Raw genomic sequence first — 18,731 nt, 5'->3', positions numbered from 1 at the left:
ACCAAATATTTTCATCAAAGCTTCTCCATCACTGACAGGGATTGTTTGGATCTTCACACTCATCTCCACCAACCCTAAAAAATGAGTCTCACTTTGCTCATATAATGCCAGGAGTGTCTCCATATTCCACAAAAGTCTATGCAAACATGTAACAGTATCCCATATTCATAGAAATATTATTGATATTATAACAAAAGCTGTCACCAACACAATTGTCCCAAGTGCTTTTTTTATTAGTTATTGCAAATGCTTGACTGCAGTTCTTGCTAGATGACAAAACCACTTATTAGGTTTAGAAGGAAATGACTTTTTCTACATGAGGTAAAGTTGGAGAGCTGTTTCCCCAAACTAAATGAAATCATCATTTGAAAAACTACAATCTGTATTTACTCTGAACATCTGTGTTAACATTTGAAATTGGAAACATGTAAGTGTAACAAACATGTTAAAACATAAGAAATCAGGAAGGGGCATGTATAGGAATTTCTTTTACTTATGCATTAATCACATTATTTTATTGTATGATACCTTGGTGCCACTGGATTTTAACATGTCTCACACTCATACAGTAAGACAAATGCTGGGGGTCTAGTAAGGAAGTTGGGGGAAGCAGACAACTCCACAGGAAGAGTCTTTTGTGTCTTTGAGGACTCTGGTAGGAAGCAAGGGAGTGTGAACCTTAAGGTGTGAAACAGCTGTGTACTGCCTTTTGTTCCTGGAGAAGGTATTTAACTGAGAGCCATGCTAGGCTCAGGGAGACTCTGCTGACCGTCTGTCCCGCGGTCATGCAGGGACTTCATCAAGCTTGCTTGTCTGTTCTTTGTGTGTTTTGATTAAAGAATGTTAGCTACCGCTCACCGCTCGTCTGCAGGCTTTATTTAAATGGAAAACTTCCACAACAGGCAAAAAAAAAAGCTTTTTGCTAAAAAAAAAAAAAAAAGATTTAAAGCAGAAGTTTTTTGCACTGCATTTTAAAATGAAAACATATTGCATTTATTTGCAATGAAAAACACACAGAGCAGAAAGTGTGTTACTGTTTTACATCCACAGACACACAAGAAAAGAAGCAGGCAACATGAGGTCAAGTTATGGCAATTTTATTTTTGTATGTCAGTACATGCATTCAGAATAGAGTTTTTAAAAAACAAACAAACGTCCCAAGTAAAGTTTGGGGGGATTTTTGTGAAAGAAAGGTTGAGAGAGGGGGAAGGAGGAAGATGCTGCTGGGTCAGTTCTTTCTCAGCAGTCTGCTCCAGAATCCCCTCCTGTCCTCGGCTTGCTTTTCTTTTGCCTTCAGCTCTTTTAAGGTTTTGTTGAGCTGCTCCTCGGCATCTTTAAATGTTTCTTTCAGCTGCTGTTTGGCCAGTTTCCCTTTGTGTTTGAGGAGCTCTTTAGCTTCCTTTTTGTGCTTTTGTATTTCTTTAAGTTCATCTTTGCAGCCTTTCTTGGTCACCGTCGTTTCTTTCTTGAATACCTTCAACTCAATTTTCCCTTCTGCAAGTTCCTCTTGCACTTTCATCAGTTCCTCCTTCATGTTTTGAGTGTAACTCTTTGTATCTTCCATTTCTTTCTTTGCTTCCTGTATTTTAATTTTCTCTTCCTCCAACACTTTTTGAGCTTCCAACAATTCTTTCTTCATATTTTCAATCTCATTTTCTGTCTCGTGTTTACATTTTTTCTCCTCTTCAAGTTGTTGCTTCACATGCAGTAATTCCTTCCTTAGTGTTTCAGCTTCAGCCATTACATTTGCAGCATCTTGTGTTGCCAACTGCATTTTGCTTTTTTCCTCTTCAAAAGCTTCCTGCACCTCCTGTAATTCCTGCATCACATTTCCTGCCTCCTTCTTTGCAGTTTGATATTTATTTTTGGCTTCTTGTGCTGTGCTTTTCTCTTCCTCCAATGCTTTTTGAGCTTGCAACAGTTCTTTCTTCATGTTTTCATTCTCGTTTTCTGCCTGTTGTTTTCTCATCTTCTCTCCTTTAAGTTTGAGACCCACATCCTGTAATTCCTGCAATACTACTTCAGTTTCAAACTTTGAATTTTTAGCTTCTCCTCTTGATTTTTCTGCCTCTTCTTTTAATTTGACATTTTCAGCCTGTATCATTTGAAATTTAAAATGAATCAGCTGTACTGTATTGTGAGGTGAAGCACTCGCCGATCCTCTTCTCGATCTCCCTTGATTCATTTTGGCCTTTTAAACAAAGGAACCAACGTTTTGTAGAGGAGTGAAGTGAAGTTTTCGATGTTTCTTCGTCAACTGTCGTTTGTCCTGCACAGAGATGCTGCTGTAGATGTGTCTCTAGCTGTGTCTGGATACAATGAAACATGCTGGAACTAAGTGCTTGTGTTGCACAGTTCTACTAAACATTCCATTTCATGCATGCTCCGCCCACATGGTCAGGAATGTCAGGTGCTGCATCGCCCAATGCTGCTCCCGTTGCCTAGCAATAACAGCTGTTTACTTTTTGGGGTCTGGTTCATTGTTTAATAAAGAAAACATGTCCAAGTATTGGGTGCTGAGGCTCAGCGCATATTCTAGCCTGCTGTGTGGGTGGGCAGCTAGAAATCACTGGTGGGCAACATGAGTGAGGAGAAAACTGGAGCAGCCAAGCAGGGAGCTGCAGGTTGCTGGTTTGAGTCTCTGTTCAGATGCTGGTGTCTCCTCTCTCTGAGATGTCTGCAAACTGTCCCAGATAAAACAATAAGGATAATAAACAAACACGTGACTAAAATAACAATTATGACTCTGATGTGTTTCATGTGTAGCAGGATGGCCTCTATACAGCAGTCGCTGCAAGCATCCACATCGCCACACTTACTATTCTTTAAGCAGGCGTGCTGGGCTCCTCCTAAGGAAAGTTTGAAACTTCATTTCCTTCATGCTGGTGAACTTTTTACCAAATATTTTCATCAAAGCTTCTCCATCACTGACAGGGATTGTTTGGATCTTCACACTCATCTCCACCAACCCTAAAAAATGAGTCTCACTTTGCTCATATAATGCCAGGAGTGTCTCCATATTCCACAAAAGTCTATGCAAACATGTAACAGTATCCCATATTCATAGAAATATTATTGATATTATAACAAAAGCTGTCACCAACACAATTGTCCCAAGTGCTTTTTTTATTAGTTATTGCAAATGCTTGACTGCAGTTCTTGCTAGATGACAAAACCACTTATTAGGTTTAGAAGGAAATGACTTTTTCTACATGAGGTAAAGTTGGAGAGCTGTTTCCCCAAACTAAATGAAATCATCATTTGAAAAACTACAATCTGTATTTACTCTGAACATCTGTGTTAACATTTGAAATTGGAAACATGTAAGTGTAACAAACATGTTAAAACATAAGAAATCAGGAAGGGGCATGTATAGGAATTTCTTTTACTTATGCATTAATCACATTATTTTATTGTATGATACCTTGGTGCCACTGGATTTTAACATGTCTCACACTCATACAGTAAGACAAATGCTGGGGGTCTAGTAAGGAAGTTGGGGGAAGCAGACAACTCCACAGGAAGAGTCTTTTGTGTCTTTGAGGACTCTGGTAGGAAGCAAGGGAGTGTGAACCTTAAGGTGTGAAACAGCTGTGTACTGCCTTTTGTTCCTGGAGAAGGTATTTAACTGAGAGCCATGCTAGGCTCAGGGAGACTCTGCTGACCGTCTGTCCCGCGGTCATGCAGGGACTTCATCAAGCTTGCTTGTCTGTTCTTTGTGTGTTTTGATTAAAGAATGTTAGCTACCGCTCACCGCTCGTCTGCAGGCTTTATTTAAATGGAAAACTTCCACAACAGGCAAAAAAAAAGCTTTTTGCTAAAAAAAAAAAAAAAAGATTTAAAGCAGAAGTTTTTTGCACTGCATTTTAAAATGAAAACATATTGCATTTATTTGCAATGAAAAACACACAGAGCAGAAAGTGTGTTACTGTTTTACATCCACAGACACACAAGAAAAGAAGCAGGCAACATGAGGTCAAGTTATGGCAATTTTATTTTTGTATGTCAGTACATGCATTCAGAATAGAGTTTTTAAAAAACAAACAAACGTCCCAAGTAAAGTTTGGGGGGATTTTTGTGAAAGAAAGGTTGAGAGAGGGGGAAGGAGGAAGATGCTGCTGGGTCAGTTCTTTCTCAGCAGTCTGCTCCAGAATCCCCTCCTGTCCTCGGCTTGCTTTTCTTTTGCCTTCAGCTCTTTTAAGGTTTTGTTGAGCTGCTCCTTGGCATCTTTAAATGTTTCTTTCAGCTGCTGTTTGGCCAGTTTCCCTTTGTGTTTGAGGAGCTCTTTAGCTTCCTTTTTGTGCTTTTGTATTTCTTTAAGTTCATCTTTGCAGCCTTTCTTGGTCACCGTCGTTTCTTTCTTGAATACCTTCAACTCAATTTTCCCTTCTGCAAGTTCCTCTTGCACTTTCATCAGTTCCTCCTTCATGTTTTGAGTGTAACTCTTTGTATCTTCCATTTCTTTCTTTGCTTCCTGTATTTTAATTTTCTCTTCCTCCAACACTTTTTGAGCTTCCAACAATTCTTTCTTCATATTTTCAATCTCATTTTCTGTCTCGTGTTTACATTTTTTCTCCTCTTCAAGTTGTTGCTTCACATGCAGTAATTCCTTCCTTAGTGTTTCAGCTTCAGCCATTACATTTGCAGCGTCTTGTGTTGCCAACTGCATTTTGCTTTTTTCCTCTTCAAAAGCTTCCTGCACCTCCTGTAATTCCTGCATCACATTTCCTGCCTCCTTCTTTGCAGTTTGATATTTATTTTTGGCTTCTTGTGCTGTGCTTTTCTCTTCCTCCAATGCTTTTTGAGCTTGCAACAGTTCTTTCTTCATGTTTTCATTCTCGTTTTCTGCCTGTTGTTTTCTCATCTTCTCTCCTTTAAGTTTGAGACCCACATCCTGTAATTCCTGCAATACTACTTCAGTTTCAAACTTTGAATTTTTAGCTTCTCCTCTTGATTTTTCTGCCTCTTCTTTTAATTTGACATTTTCAGCCTGTATCATTTGAAATTTAAAATGAATCAGCTGTACTGTATTGTGAGGTGAAGCACTCGCCGATCCTCTTCTCGATCTCCCTTGATTCATTTTGGCCTTTTAAACAAAGGAGCCAACGTTTTGTAGAGGAGTGAAGTGAAGTTTTCGATGTTTCTTCGTCAACTGTCGTTTGTCCTGCACAGAGATGCTGCTGTAGATGTGTCTCTAGCTGTGTCTGGATACAATGAAACATGCTGGAACTAAGTGCTTGTGTTGCACAGTTCTACTAAACATTCCATTTCATGCATGCTCCGCCCACATGGTCAGGAATGTCAGGTGCTGCATCTCCAAATGCTGCTCCCGTTGCCTAGCAATAACAGCTGTTTACTTTTTGGGGTCTGGTTCATTGTTTAATAAAGAAAACATGTCCAAGTATTGGGTGCTGAGGCTCAGCGCATATTCTAGCCTGCTGTGTGGGTGGGCAGCTAGAAATCACTGGTGGGCAACATGAGTGAGGAGAAAACTGGAGCAGCCAAGCAGGGAGCTGCAGGTTGCTGGTTTGAGTCTCTGTTCAGATGCTGGTGTCTCCTCTCTCTGAGATGTCTGCAAACTGTCCCAGATAAAACAATAAGGATAATAAACAAACACGTGACTAAAATAACAATTATGACTCTGATGTGTTTCATGTGTAGCAGGATGGCCTCTATACAGCAGTCGCTGCAAGCATCCACATCGCCACACTTACTATTCTTTAAGCAGGCGTGCTGGGCTCCTCCTAAGGAAAGTTTGAAACTTCATTTCCTTCATGCTGGTGAACTTTTTACCAAATATTTTCATCAAAGCTTCTCCATCACTGACAGGGATTGTTTGGATCTTCACACTCATCTCCACCAACCCTAAAAAATGAGTCTCACTTTGCTCATATAATGCCAGGAGTGTCTCCATATTCCACAAAAGTCTATGCAAACATGTAACAGTATCCCATATTCATAGAAATATTATTGATATTATAACAAAAGCTGTCACCAACACAATTGTCCCAAGTGCTTTTTTTATTAGTTATTGCAAATGCTTGACTGCAGTTCTTGCTAGATGACAAAACCACTTATTAGGTTTAGAAGGAAATGACTTTTTCTACATGAGGTAAAGTTGGAGAGCTGTTTCCCCAAACTAAATGAAATCATCATTTGAAAAACTACAATCTGTATTTACTCTGAACATCTGTGTTAACATTTGAAATTGGAAACATGTAAGTGTAACAAACATGTTAAAACATAAGAAATCAGGAAGGGGCATGTATAGGAATTTCTTTTACTTATGCATTAATCACATTATTTTATTGTATGATACCTTGGTGCCACTGGATTTTAACATGTCTCACACTCATACAGTAAGACAAATGCTGGGGGTCTAGTAAGGAAGTTGGGGGAAGCAGACAACTCCACAGGAAGAGTCTTTTGTGTCTTTGAGGACTCTGGTAGGAAGCAAGGGAGTGTGAACCTTAAGGTGTGAAACAGCTGTGTACTGCCTTTTGTTCCTGGAGAAGGTATTTAACTGAGAGCCATGCTAGGCTCAGGGAGACTCTGCTGACCGTCTGTCCCGCGGTCATGCAGGGACTTCATCAAGCTTGCTTGTCTGTTCTTTGTGTGTTTTGATTAAAGAATGTTAGCTACCGCTCACCGCTCGTCTGCAGGCTTTATTTAAATGGAAAACTTCCACAACAGGCAAAAAAAAAGCTTTTTGCTAAAAAAAAAAAAAAAAGATTTAAAGCAGAAGTTTTTTGCACTGCATTTTAAAATGAAAACATATTGCATTTATTTGCAATGAAAAACACACAGAGCAGAAAGTGTGTTACTGTTTTACATCCACAGACACACAAGAAAAGAAGCAGGCAACATGAGGTCAAGTTATGGCAATTTTATTTTTGTATGTCAGTACATGCATTCAGAATAGAGTTTTTAAAAAACAAACAAACGTCCCAAGTAAAGTTTGGGGGGATTTTTGTGAAAGAAAGGTTGAGAGAGGGGGAAGGAGGAAGATGCTGCTGGGTCAGTTCTTTCTCAGCAGTCTGCTCCAGAATCCCCTCCTGTCCTCGGCTTGCTTTTCTTTTGCCTTCAGCTCTTTTAAGGTTTTGTTGAGCTGCTCCTCTGCATCTTTAAATGTTTCTTTCAGCTGCTGTTTGGCCAGTTTCCCTTTGTGTTTGAGGAGCTCTTTAGCTTCCTTTTTGTGCTTTTGTATTTCTTTAAGTTCATCTTTGCAGCCTTTCTTGGTCACCGTCGTTTCTTTCTTGAATACCTTCAACTCAATTTTCCCTTCTGCAAGTTCCTCTTGCACTTTCATCAGTTCCTCCTTCATGTTTTGAGTGTAACTCTTTGTATCTTCCATTTCTTTCTTTGCTTCCTGTATTTTAATTTTCTCTTCCTCCAACACTTTTTGAGCTTCCAACAATTCTTTCTTCATATTTTCAATCTCATTTTCTGTCTCGTGTTTACATTTTTTCTCCTCTTCAAGTTGTTGCTTCACATGCAGTAATTCCTTCCTTAGTGTTTCAGCTTCAGCCATTACATTTGCAGCGTCTTGTGTTGCCAACTGCATTTTGCTTTTTTCCTCTTCAAAAGCTTCCTGCACCTCCTGTAATTCCTGCATCACATTTCCTGCCTCCTTCTTTGCAGTTTGATATTTATTTTTGGCTTCTTGTGCTGTGCTTTTCTCTTCCTCCAATGCTTTTTGAGCTTGCAACAGTTCTTTCTTCATGTTTTCATTCTCGTTTTCTGCCTGTTGTTTTCTCATCTTCTCTCCTTTAAGTTTGAGACCCACATCCTGTAATTCCTGCAATACTACTTCAGTTTCAAACTTTGAATTTTTAGCTTCTCCTCTTGATTTTTCTGCCTCTTCTTTTAATTTGACATTTTCAGCCTGTATCATTTGAAATTTAAAATGAATCAGCTGTACTGTATTGTGAGGTGAAGCACTTGCCGATCCTCTTCTCGATCTCCCTTGATTCATTTTGGCCTTTTAAACAAAGGAACCAACGTTTTGTAGAGGAGTGAAGTGAAGTTTTCGATGTTTCTTCGTCAACTGTCGTTTGTCCTGCACAGAGATGCTGCTGTAGATGTGTCTCTAGCTGTGTCTGGATACAATGAAACATGCTGGAACTAAGTGCTTGTGTTGCACAGTTCTACTAAACATTCCATTTCATGCATGCTCCGCCCACATGGTCAGGAATGTCAGGTGCTGCATCTCCAAATGCTGCTCCCGTTGCCTAGCAATAACAGCTGTTTACTTTTTGGGGTCTGGTTCATTGTTTAATAAAGAAAACATGTCCAAGTATTGGGTGCTGAGGCTCAGCGCATATTCTAGCCTGCTGTGTGGGTGGGCAGCTAGAAATCACTGGTGGGCAACATGAGTGAGGAGAAAACTGGAGCAGCCAAGCAGGGAGCTGCAGGTTGCTGGTTTGAGTCTCTGTTCAGATGCTGGTGTCTCCTCTCTCTGAGATGTCTGCAAACTGTCCCAGATAAAACAATAAGGATAATAAACAAACACGTGACTAAAATAACAATTATGACTCTGATGTGTTTCATGTGTAGCAGGATGGCCTCTATACAGCAGTCGCTGCAAGCATCCACATCGCCACACTTACTATTCTTTAAGCAGGCGTGCTGGGCTCCTCCTAAGGAAAGTTTGAAACTTCATTTCCTTCATGCTGGTGAACTTTTTACCAAATATTTTCATCAAAGCTTCTCCATCACTGACAGGGATTGTTTGGATCTTCACACTCATCTCCACCAACCCTAAAAAATGAGTCTCACTTTGCTCATATAATGCCAGGAGTGTCTCCATATTCCACAAAAGTCTATGCAAACATGTAACAGTATCCCATATTCATAGAAATATTATTGATATTATAACAAAAGCTGTCACCAACACAATTGTCCCAAGTGCTTTTTTTATTAGTTATTGCAAATGCTTGACTGCAGTTCTTGCTAGATGACAAAACCACTTATTAGGTTTAGAAGGAAATGACTTTTTCTACATGAGGTAAAGTTGGAGAGCTGTTTCCCCAAACTAAATGAAATCATCATTTGAAAAACTACAATCTGTATTTACTCTGAACATCTGTGTTAACATTTGAAATTGGAAACATGTAAGTGTAACAAACATGTTAAAACATAAGAAATCAGGAAGGGGCATGTATAGGAATTTCTTTTACTTATGCATTAATCACATTATTTTATTGTATGATACCTTGGTGCCACTGGATTTTAACATGTCTCACACTCATACAGTAAGACAAATGCTGGGGGTCTAGTAAGGAAGTTGGGGGAAGCAGACAACTCCACAGGAAGAGTCTTTTGTGTCTTTGAGGACTCTGGTAGGAAGCAAGGGAGTGTGAACCTTAAGGTGTGAAACAGCTGTGTACTGCCTTTTGTTCCTGGAGAAGGTATTTAACTGAGAGCCATGCTAGGCTCAGGGAGACTCTGCTGACCGTCTGTCCCGCGGTCATGCAGGGACTTCATCAAGCTTGCTTGTCTGTTCTTTGTGTGTTTTGATTAAAGAATGTTAGCTACCGCTCACCGCTCGTCTGCAGGCTTTATTTAAATGGAAAACTTCCACAACAGGCAAAAAAAAAAGCTTTTTGCTAAAAAAAAAAAAAAAAGATTTAAAGCAGAAGTTTTTTGCACTGCATTTTAAAATGAAAACATATTGCATTTATTTGCAATGAAAAACACACAGAGCAGAAAGTGTGTTACTGTTTTACATCCACAGACACACAAGAAAAGAAGCAGGCAACATGAGGTCAAGTTATGGCAATTTTATTTTTGTATGTCAGTACATGCATTCAGAATAGAGTTTTTAAAAAACAAACAAACGTCCCAAGTAAAGTTTGGGGGGATTTTTGTGAAAGAAAGGTTGAGAGAGGGGGAAGGAGGAAGATGCTGCTGGGTCAGTTCTTTCTCAGCAGTCTGCTCCAGAATCCCCTCCTGTCCTCGGCTTGCTTTTCTTTTGCCTTCAGCTCTTTTAAGGTTTTGTTGAGCTGCTCCTCGGCATCTTTAAATGTTTCTTTCAGCTGCTGTTTGGCCAGTTTCCCTTTGTGTTTGAGGAGCTCTTTAGCTTCCTTTTTGTGCTTTTGTATTTCTTTAAGTTCATCTTTGCAGCCTTTCTTGGTCACCGTCGTTTCTTTCTTGAATACCTTCAACTCAATTTTCCCTTCTGCAAGTTCCTCTTGCACTTTCATCAGTTCCTCCTTCATGTTTTGAGTGTAACTCTTTGTATCTTCCATTTCTTTCTTTGCTTCCTGTATTTTAATTTTCTCTTCCTCCAACACTTTTTGAGCTTCCAACAATTCTTTCTTCATATTTTCAATCTCATTTTCTGTCTCGTGTTTACATTTTTTCTCCTCTTCAAGTTGTTGCTTCACATGCAGTAATTCCTTCCTTAGTGTTTCAGCTTCAGCCATTACATTTGCAGCGTCTTGTGTTGCCAACTGCATTTTGCTTTTTTCCTCTTCAAAAGCTTCCTGCACCTCCTGTAATTCCTGCATCACATTTCCTGCCTCCTTCTTTGCAGTTTGATATTTATTTTTGGCTTCTTGTGCTGTGCTTTTCTCTTCCTCCAATGCTTTTTGAGCTTGCAACAGTTCTTTCTTCATGTTTTCATTCTCGTTTTCTGCCTGTTGTTTTCTCATCTTCTCTCCTTTAAGTTTGAGACCCACATCCTGTAATTCCTGCAATACTACTTCAGTTTCAAACTTTGAATTTTTAGCTTCTCCTCTTGATTTTTCTGCCTCTTCTTTTAATTTGACATTTTCAGCCTGTATCATTTGAAATTTAAAATGAATCAGCTGTACTGTATTGTGAGGTGAAGCACTCGCCGATCCTCTTCTCGATCTCCCTTGATTCATTTTGGCCTTTTAAACAAAGGAGCCAACGTTTTGTAGAGGAGTGAAGTGAAGTTTTCGATGTTTCTTCGTCAACTGTCGTTTGTCCTGCACAGAGATGCTGCTGTAGATGTGTCTCTAGCTGTGTCTGGATACAATGAAACATGCTGGAACTAAGTGCTTGTGTTGCACAGTTCTACTAAACATTCCATTTCATGCATGCTCCGCCCACATGGTCAGGAATGTCAGGTGCTGCATCTCCAAATGCTGCTCCCGTTGCCTAGCAATAACAGCTGTTTACTTTTTGGGGTCTGGTTCATTGTTTAATAAAGAAAACATGTCCAAGTATTGGGTGCTGAGGCTCAGCGCATATTCTAGCCTGCTGTGTGGGTGGGCAGCTAGAAATCACTGGTGGGCAACATGAGTGAGGAGAAAACTGGAGCAGCCAAGCAGGGAGCTGCAGGTTGCTGGTTTGAGTCTCTGTTCAGATGCTGGTGTCTCCTCTCTCTGAGATGTCTGCAAACTGTCCCAGATAAAACAATAAGGATAATAAACAAACACGTGACTAAAATAACAATTATGACTCTGATGTGTTTCATGTGTAGCAGGATGGCCTCTATACAGCAGTCGCTGCAAGCATCCACATCGCCACACTTACTATTCTTTAAGCAGGCGTGCTGGGCTCCTCCTAAGGAAAGTTTGAAACTTCATTTCCTTCATGCTGGTGAACTTTTTACCAAATATTTTCATCAAAGCTTCTCCATCACTGACAGGGATTGTTTGGATCTTCACACTCATCTCCACCAACCCTAAAAAATGAGTCTCACTTTGCTCATATAATGCCAGGAGTGTCTCCATATTCCACAAAAGTCTATGCAAACATGTAACAGTATCCCATATTCATAGAAATATTATTGATATTATAACAAAAGCTGTCACCAACACAATTGTCCCAAGTGCTTTTTTTATTAGTTATTGCAAATGCTTGACTGCAGTTCTTGCTAGATGACAAAACCACTTATTAGGTTTAGAAGGAAATGACTTTTTCTACATGAGGTAAAGTTGGAGAGCTGTTTCCCCAAACTAAATGAAATCATCATTTGAAAAACTACAATCTGTATTTACTCTGAACATCTGTGTTAACATTTGAAATTGGAAACATGTAAGTGTAACAAACATGTTAAAACATAAGAAATCGGGAAGGGGCATGTATAGGAATTTCTTTTACTTATGAATTAATCACATTATTTTATTGTATGATACCTTGGTGCCACTGGATTTTAACAAGGGTCTGTTATGCAGAAATAACAGATTGTGTACTTACCTCACTAAAATAAAGGCATTTGCAATTGCATAGATTAATATTCATGCTTCATGGAATTAACTGCATAGATCATATTCATAGATGTAATATGCTTCACAGAACATGCCGTATTTCTCCAAATTATAGCCCAGACATATAATATTCAAAATTAATTTGGACCCCAGGTGTTTAAAAGAACCAGGTTGCTATATGTGGCCCGCTGAATAATTGGGGACGTATGATTATGAAAACAATTATTAAGCACTGATGTTCTAACACTACCCAATACAATATTAAATCAATTCAAAAATATTTTACTTGATCCCACAATTAAAAAAAAAACCCCCAAAAAAACCCCAAAACTTAGGTGCAGCAACAGTGGGTATTTTCACACATACTAGTGGGATACAGCAGTACTTTGTTTTATTTTTTAACATCTGCCATTTCAATATTTTAGAAAAAGCTAGCATTGACTAATTTTTAAACTTAAAACAAGCAGTCAGACAATCATGCACAGGCCTGGACTGGGACAACATTTCAGGCTTTTATTTTGGTGTGACACCCTGGGGAACTTCAGCTACTTTCTGTCAGAGACCGTTGGCAACACTGATGGTTTCATGAGACACCCTCCCTCTCTCAGACACACTTGCCCCGCCCCGTGAGCGAGTATCTTAATCATCAGTAAGTAGGAGAGACTTTCTATCCAATCAGAGGTGAGGAAGGCGGGACCTGCCCCTACTTACTGATGAGTAAGATACTCTTTAAGCACACATCAATAAATACAGTTAATAATTCAAACTCTCAGAGCAGTCTTTGTTTTTTACTGAACGTTTCGCGTTGGCTTTATTTGTTTTGCTGCTGAAAAATCTCCCTACAGCTGGAATTCATGATGCTGCTGTGTCCCAGTGTTTCCCCGCAGTGCGAACAGCTGAGCGGATTATGAAGCAGATACGGGAGCAAAGCGGTATCTGCATGACAGAACAAGCGACTACTGCCGCGCACATTTTTAAATTCAAGCAAACATGCTTCAGATATTTTTCAGAAAGTTCTGGTGCTGCTAAAACAAAGCCGCCAGTTACAGCTGGGAGAAAGCTTTCAGTGAGCTCTCCGGGATGATGAGCTAAAGTGAAGATCAATGGGGAGAAGCAGACGGATGCAACAGCTGTTTTTTAAGAGTTTTAAAACACGACTGTTGGGAATAATCTGCCCAACAGTCGTGTTTGATGGCAATGAGGCATGTTGTATAGAGCGCTTTGAGTACTCCGGGAGAGTAGAAAAGCGCTACATAAGAATCAGTCCATTTACCAGTGTTCATAGAATCTCAAAGACATAGGCTACCGGATTTAAGTTTGTTTACCTGCTTTATGTGTTGACCCAGAAACAGAGCCACCACAACTTAAGGATTGCCGCTCTCATTTCTCAAAAAAAAGAATAATTAAAAATCGTCTGACGTCCATTTTCTTTTCCATCAAGGCAGGAAAGTAGTTTGCAAAGACCGCGATTGTAATTATTGGGGGTGTCCAAATTCATGGGCTGCATCCTCCCGGGGACGCATTTGTAGACCGATTACGTCACAGCGACGCGCCGAAGGCTGACCAATGCGTCCTCCTTTTCCCCGAAGGATTTGAAGGATGGGTCGGGTGTGTCCTTCATGGCCCACCATATCCCAGAATTCATAGCGCGGCCCAGCCAAACTCCAGTTTCCGGCAATGGCAGCCACTACTAAGTTTTAAAATTACTCTTATTATTCTTTCTGGGTCATATAATAAACTTTTAACATATTTTCAGGCGAGAATGTGGGTGTGTAAACTTCAAATATCTGCTCGGTTTATCAAGATATCACATATTCGCAAAAGTGCTTCGACGTTTTCGGAGACGTCTGTTACCCAACAGCTCGATAGCTAGCCGGGAGCTCGAGAACGGCACAACTCCCGGCACATCATTTTCAGATCACTGCTGTCTTTCGCTACTCAGGTTAAACGTAGGTTTATATCCGGCCTACCCGACCTTCTGAGGACCCGGCCCACATAGCTCGCGAAGGCCGGGTCCTCAGGAGGATTCAGCCCATGAATTTGGACACGACCTCAGTGTTCCGATTACCAGTCCGGGACTGGTCATGCATGCTGACTGATAAAAAGCGCACCACGAACACATTTCATTGCAACTTACCGGCAGTTGTCTAGACGGTTAACAGACAGCAACAGATTCAAAGTTTCATTTCAAGTAATGGTGCATTACACAGACCTAAGCAATACAAGTAAAGTGTAATAGCTCATCACTTCAAAAATTACCATTTGCATGCGCTATTATATATTATTCACCCTGTGTAAATAGCTTACCTTCACTTCTGTGGTTCGATCGGGTTCGATGGAAGCCGAAAAAAAGACCCAGAATTTTCTTGCAGTCCCACTCAGTCAAAAAGCGCGGTCTGGCGCATGCGCAACATAAGACTCACGGTTTGGGGGTATATTTTACTGCATTTTTTAATGTAATGTTGTTACTCTTAAGAAAAGGGTATAATAAACCCATTACTTTATAATTCCTTGGCTGAGTGCAATAATAGAGTAAATTTTATATGATTTGCATAGATTATATATACCTTTCTCCAAAATAGCTTTTATCAGTGCAGCTCGTCAGATTGACAGGAAACGAGTAGCTTTTATTGTCGTAAGGACAAACGTCCCTGATGCTGTTGACTTACATCATCGCTCTCAGAGCAAAACGGCAAACAAAGTTGTAATTATGCAGTATGTACAACACAAACAGAGAACGATGTGCTGTAGTTCATTAATTTTAACAGCTCTCTAACATTTTTTACTTGTTTCTGAGAAAGAAATTGATTTTGTCATACTAAGATTTTATACACAACATATTTAATGCACAACAAAGAATGAAATAAGCAAATCAAACATTTTCTGCTGACGCTGCGAGAAATTAAAAGCCAAGTCTGATTTTTTGGAAGTATAATTTGTTCGTAATCTACTATTAGAAATTATATGTGAGCGACTTTTAACCAAAAATCACATGAATAGATGCTCTAGGTAGAAAATACATCACGCAGAATTGTTGGCTGTGACAGCGGTGTGTAATACTGCGCTTCAAAATAACCCAAACACATGCTGCATCATATTAATGAATAATCAATTTTTCCACATCACCGCATAATTTTGCACACAAGACACATCGGTAAAAACAACTTGGACATTTCTTAATTTGCCCGGTGGGCCGATGGTGATTTTTCGCTTTTATGGGCCGATGATTTTTATTTTTTGTGATGGTATAAACAATGAAAGGTGGTGAATTGGCCAGATGCTGGTGGTGGCTATGGCAGAGCTTCCACAGAGGCCAGCAGGTGGATGAGGGAAGGGGAGGCAGGGGGAGGAGAGACCTGAGACAGCTGTAAAAGCTGCTGGTCATGATATCGGTTTGGTTATCTGGTGACAGGAGGAGATGTCCTTACTGAATCATCAGAGCTGGACAGGTGATGGAGAAACAGGTTCACCTTTTAGGTGACATGAATGAGTTGAATTTATAAACTGTTTCTGAGAGACAAATAACACCAGGATGCTTTTCTAAGTAGCTGACAGCTGATAACTGTGCAGAGGCGGGTCTAGCAAAGTTTTGCCAGGGGGGCCAGGTGGGGCATTAACAGGGAAACGGGGGCACAAAGAAATACTTTTCTTTCTTATTCTCATTTCAAATGTCTAGCTTTTAATAAATAATTATCTGAATCTTATAACCAAAGTTTTTATCTGATGTAAAATCTATAGAAATCATACATATACCAACAAGACTGTACATCACTGTCACAACAGCGTCTTTATGGCTTTTCCTGTAATACTTGGTGGGCCGGTCTCTAGTCAAAATGCCCGGGCCGATTTTTTGTCATAGTCCAGCCCTAAATGCTGAGAGTCCTTAGCTGTATACATTTTCATTTACATTTGATAAATTCTAAAAATGTATCATTTTTTGAAAAGTAGAATTGACTTGTGCGGGTTAAAACGAGTTAGTGAATATAAAATTCCTCTAAACTGACCAATAAATTTGAATTGATAGAAGTTGATTTGTGGTTTGGATTACTAACATCAGCCATTACTAACACATCAGTCTTTGCCGAGCAAAACACTGAAATCCATCTTTAGCAAAGACAAAAAGTGTAGCAGTTTCTAAACCTTCAACTAACTCGGGTGTATAATTTCTAAAGATTTGCGCTATTTTGAGAAATGACAAATTTCCAGAGTACAGACAATATAGCAGGGATGCTGTTCTCCACAGATACAACATAACAAAACTGAGAGATTGCCAGTGATTCCCACTTCTAATCTACATAAACACTCATTCGTAGCTTGAGGTATCTCATGAGTGGGCTTTTGCTGACAAAGCTTATGACCCAGCATAAATACAACATGCGTGCACCCTCCCACCCCCCCCCCCACCCCCCCCCACACACACACACACACACACACACACACACACACACACGTGCAAAAGTAGGACACCGTCTTGCGCTCAGAGTTATGGATGTGTCATCACTTGCTGCTTATGGGGCAGCTGCAGGGAAAACAAAAACAAAGCAGAGACAATAAACAGAGAAAAAAGGCTCAAAATGTGCAAACTAATTAATGGATCATAGAAACAGGGCCACATTTTAAGCTCACAAGATATTTTAGTCCACAGTCCTGATATTGTAATCTGGCAGTTCTTAAGTTAGTTGGACGGCCCTAAATATTTCACATAGATCAGTAATGTATGTACCTTCATGGGACACAGCTGCAAAAACTCCTGTGGGCTGACTGCTAGAGCATTTTCAGTTTACCTTGACCCAAAGAGAGAGCCAGAAGTGATACGTCGTTTAACTGCCCCTGAAGTTTTAAAATACCCGTCATTACTCACCATTAAATCAAACCCAGAGTGTTGTAATTGTAATTGATGTTCAAATCCTGACAGTGTTGTTTGCGTGGATGTGTGGATGCGAAACTTAATGTATTTTCTGATTTTTCTGCGAAGTGAACTGCCAATTTGTTTGAGCTGGGTGTTTTATGACACAACAGGATTCAGGTTTCAGTATAAAATGTATGTACTTAGATGTTGGGAAAGTTAAATCATCTGACAGAAGCTTCGGTGAAACAATGGGACAGTTTTTGAACCAACATGTCTACCTGACTTAATGCAACAGATGTTGAAACCTCACTGTTTTTGTTTCGTTTTGTTTTTCTTGTTCTTTTTTGTTTGTTTGCTTCTTGCTTTTGGTTGTTGTATTTTTGTATTTGTTGTTATAAAATGCAAAATCTAATAAATACTTGAAATTTGAAATGTATGTACTTATGCACTGTATGTATTTGTAAAAAACAACAATGTGATATTCACACACACACACACACACACACACACACACACACACACACACACACACACACACACACACACACACACACACACACACACACACAAAAGACAGTCTGGAGCAGAATGCTCCATTTACCTCTGTTTGATACCCCTCATCGAATTACTGACAAGCACACAACAATAACACCTTACAACACACACACACACACACACAGTCACACACACACAATTGGATGTGCTGCGATCAAACACACAAAGATTTATAAATTCTGTCTCTTCTCAGCTTTGTTTAGCCTCAGCCTGCTCCTTTGCGGTCATTTTCTTTCTCCTGATCCCAGTTTCTCCACACCTCCCTCATTTCATTCATCCATCCTCTTCTCATTCTCTTTGATTTGTAGCTGCCTTTTCAGTTCGATGGATCATGTGCTAGGGGATTTCGGAAAACTGTTACTTTATGTCAGCAAATACTGTATAATCCTGACTTGCACATTTTTTATGTATGCTGCAACATCCATTTAATTTTCTAGTTACAAGCTTTATAAGCCAAAATTTCTCATTCATTCTGGTTTCAGGATGTGGCTTGGTGATAGGATATCTCACCCTTTTACCCAGTGTTGGGTACAACTAGTGCTAGTTGTACCCAACACTGAAAGCCTTTGAGACAAATAAGTAAAAAAAAACGGATGTAGTAAAAGACAAAAAAGAGAGGAAAAGAAAAAAAATGAAATGGCTCAGAGAGGATCGTGGCTAGAGTGTTAGAGAGGGAATAATAGCTTTGCTGCACTGACATTAAAGGTGCAGGAAGGAACCTTAGAAGTGTGTGACAGGTGAGCAGCAGTGAGAGACGGTGAGTGAGACAGGTAGAGTGGGAGCTAGAGAGAGAGCGCAACCGAGAGCGAGTGAGTGAGAGAGAGAGGCTGTCTGCTGCACCACATCTCTTTCAGTTCCCCTGAAGGTGCGCTTTTGGTAAATGTGGCTTCCCTGCTGAGAAAAAACAACAAAAAAATAAAAATAAAGAGAAGCCGGAGGAGCTCAAAACGAGCAGAGCGTCCAAAAACTGAGAACAAACATCAGTTAACGAGGGAGTCGGAAGAGTGGGGGGAGAAAAGAGAGGGGGAAACTGGGGCACGGGCACATTAGTAACACGCATTAACAAAGGACCACCGAGGAGAAGAAGTGAGGAGACGCAGGGGGGTGGGGGGTGCTGATGGCAAAAAAGTGCGATGGGGCACAGT

The 18,731-nt window shown here is 40.0% G+C and overlaps 1 protein-coding gene across 1 annotated transcript in view; it reads left to right on the top strand.

The window, feature by feature from the left end:
• The window catches only part of kcnab1a (potassium voltage-gated channel subfamily A regulatory beta subunit 1a), a 147,750-nt gene that overhangs the window by 44,583 nt on the left and 84,436 nt on the right, over positions 1-18,731 (top strand). The gene's annotated exons all lie outside the window — the stretch shown is intronic.

Source organism: Rhamphochromis longiceps, linkage group LG14 (genome assembly GCF_057381845.1).
Source record: "Rhamphochromis longiceps isolate RC_006_pf linkage group LG14, R_longiceps_female_GT1.1, whole genome shotgun sequence".
Classification (NCBI taxonomy): domain Eukaryota; kingdom Metazoa; phylum Chordata; class Actinopteri; order Cichliformes; family Cichlidae; genus Rhamphochromis; species Rhamphochromis longiceps.
This window is presented reverse-complemented; position numbering and strand designations above follow the sequence as displayed.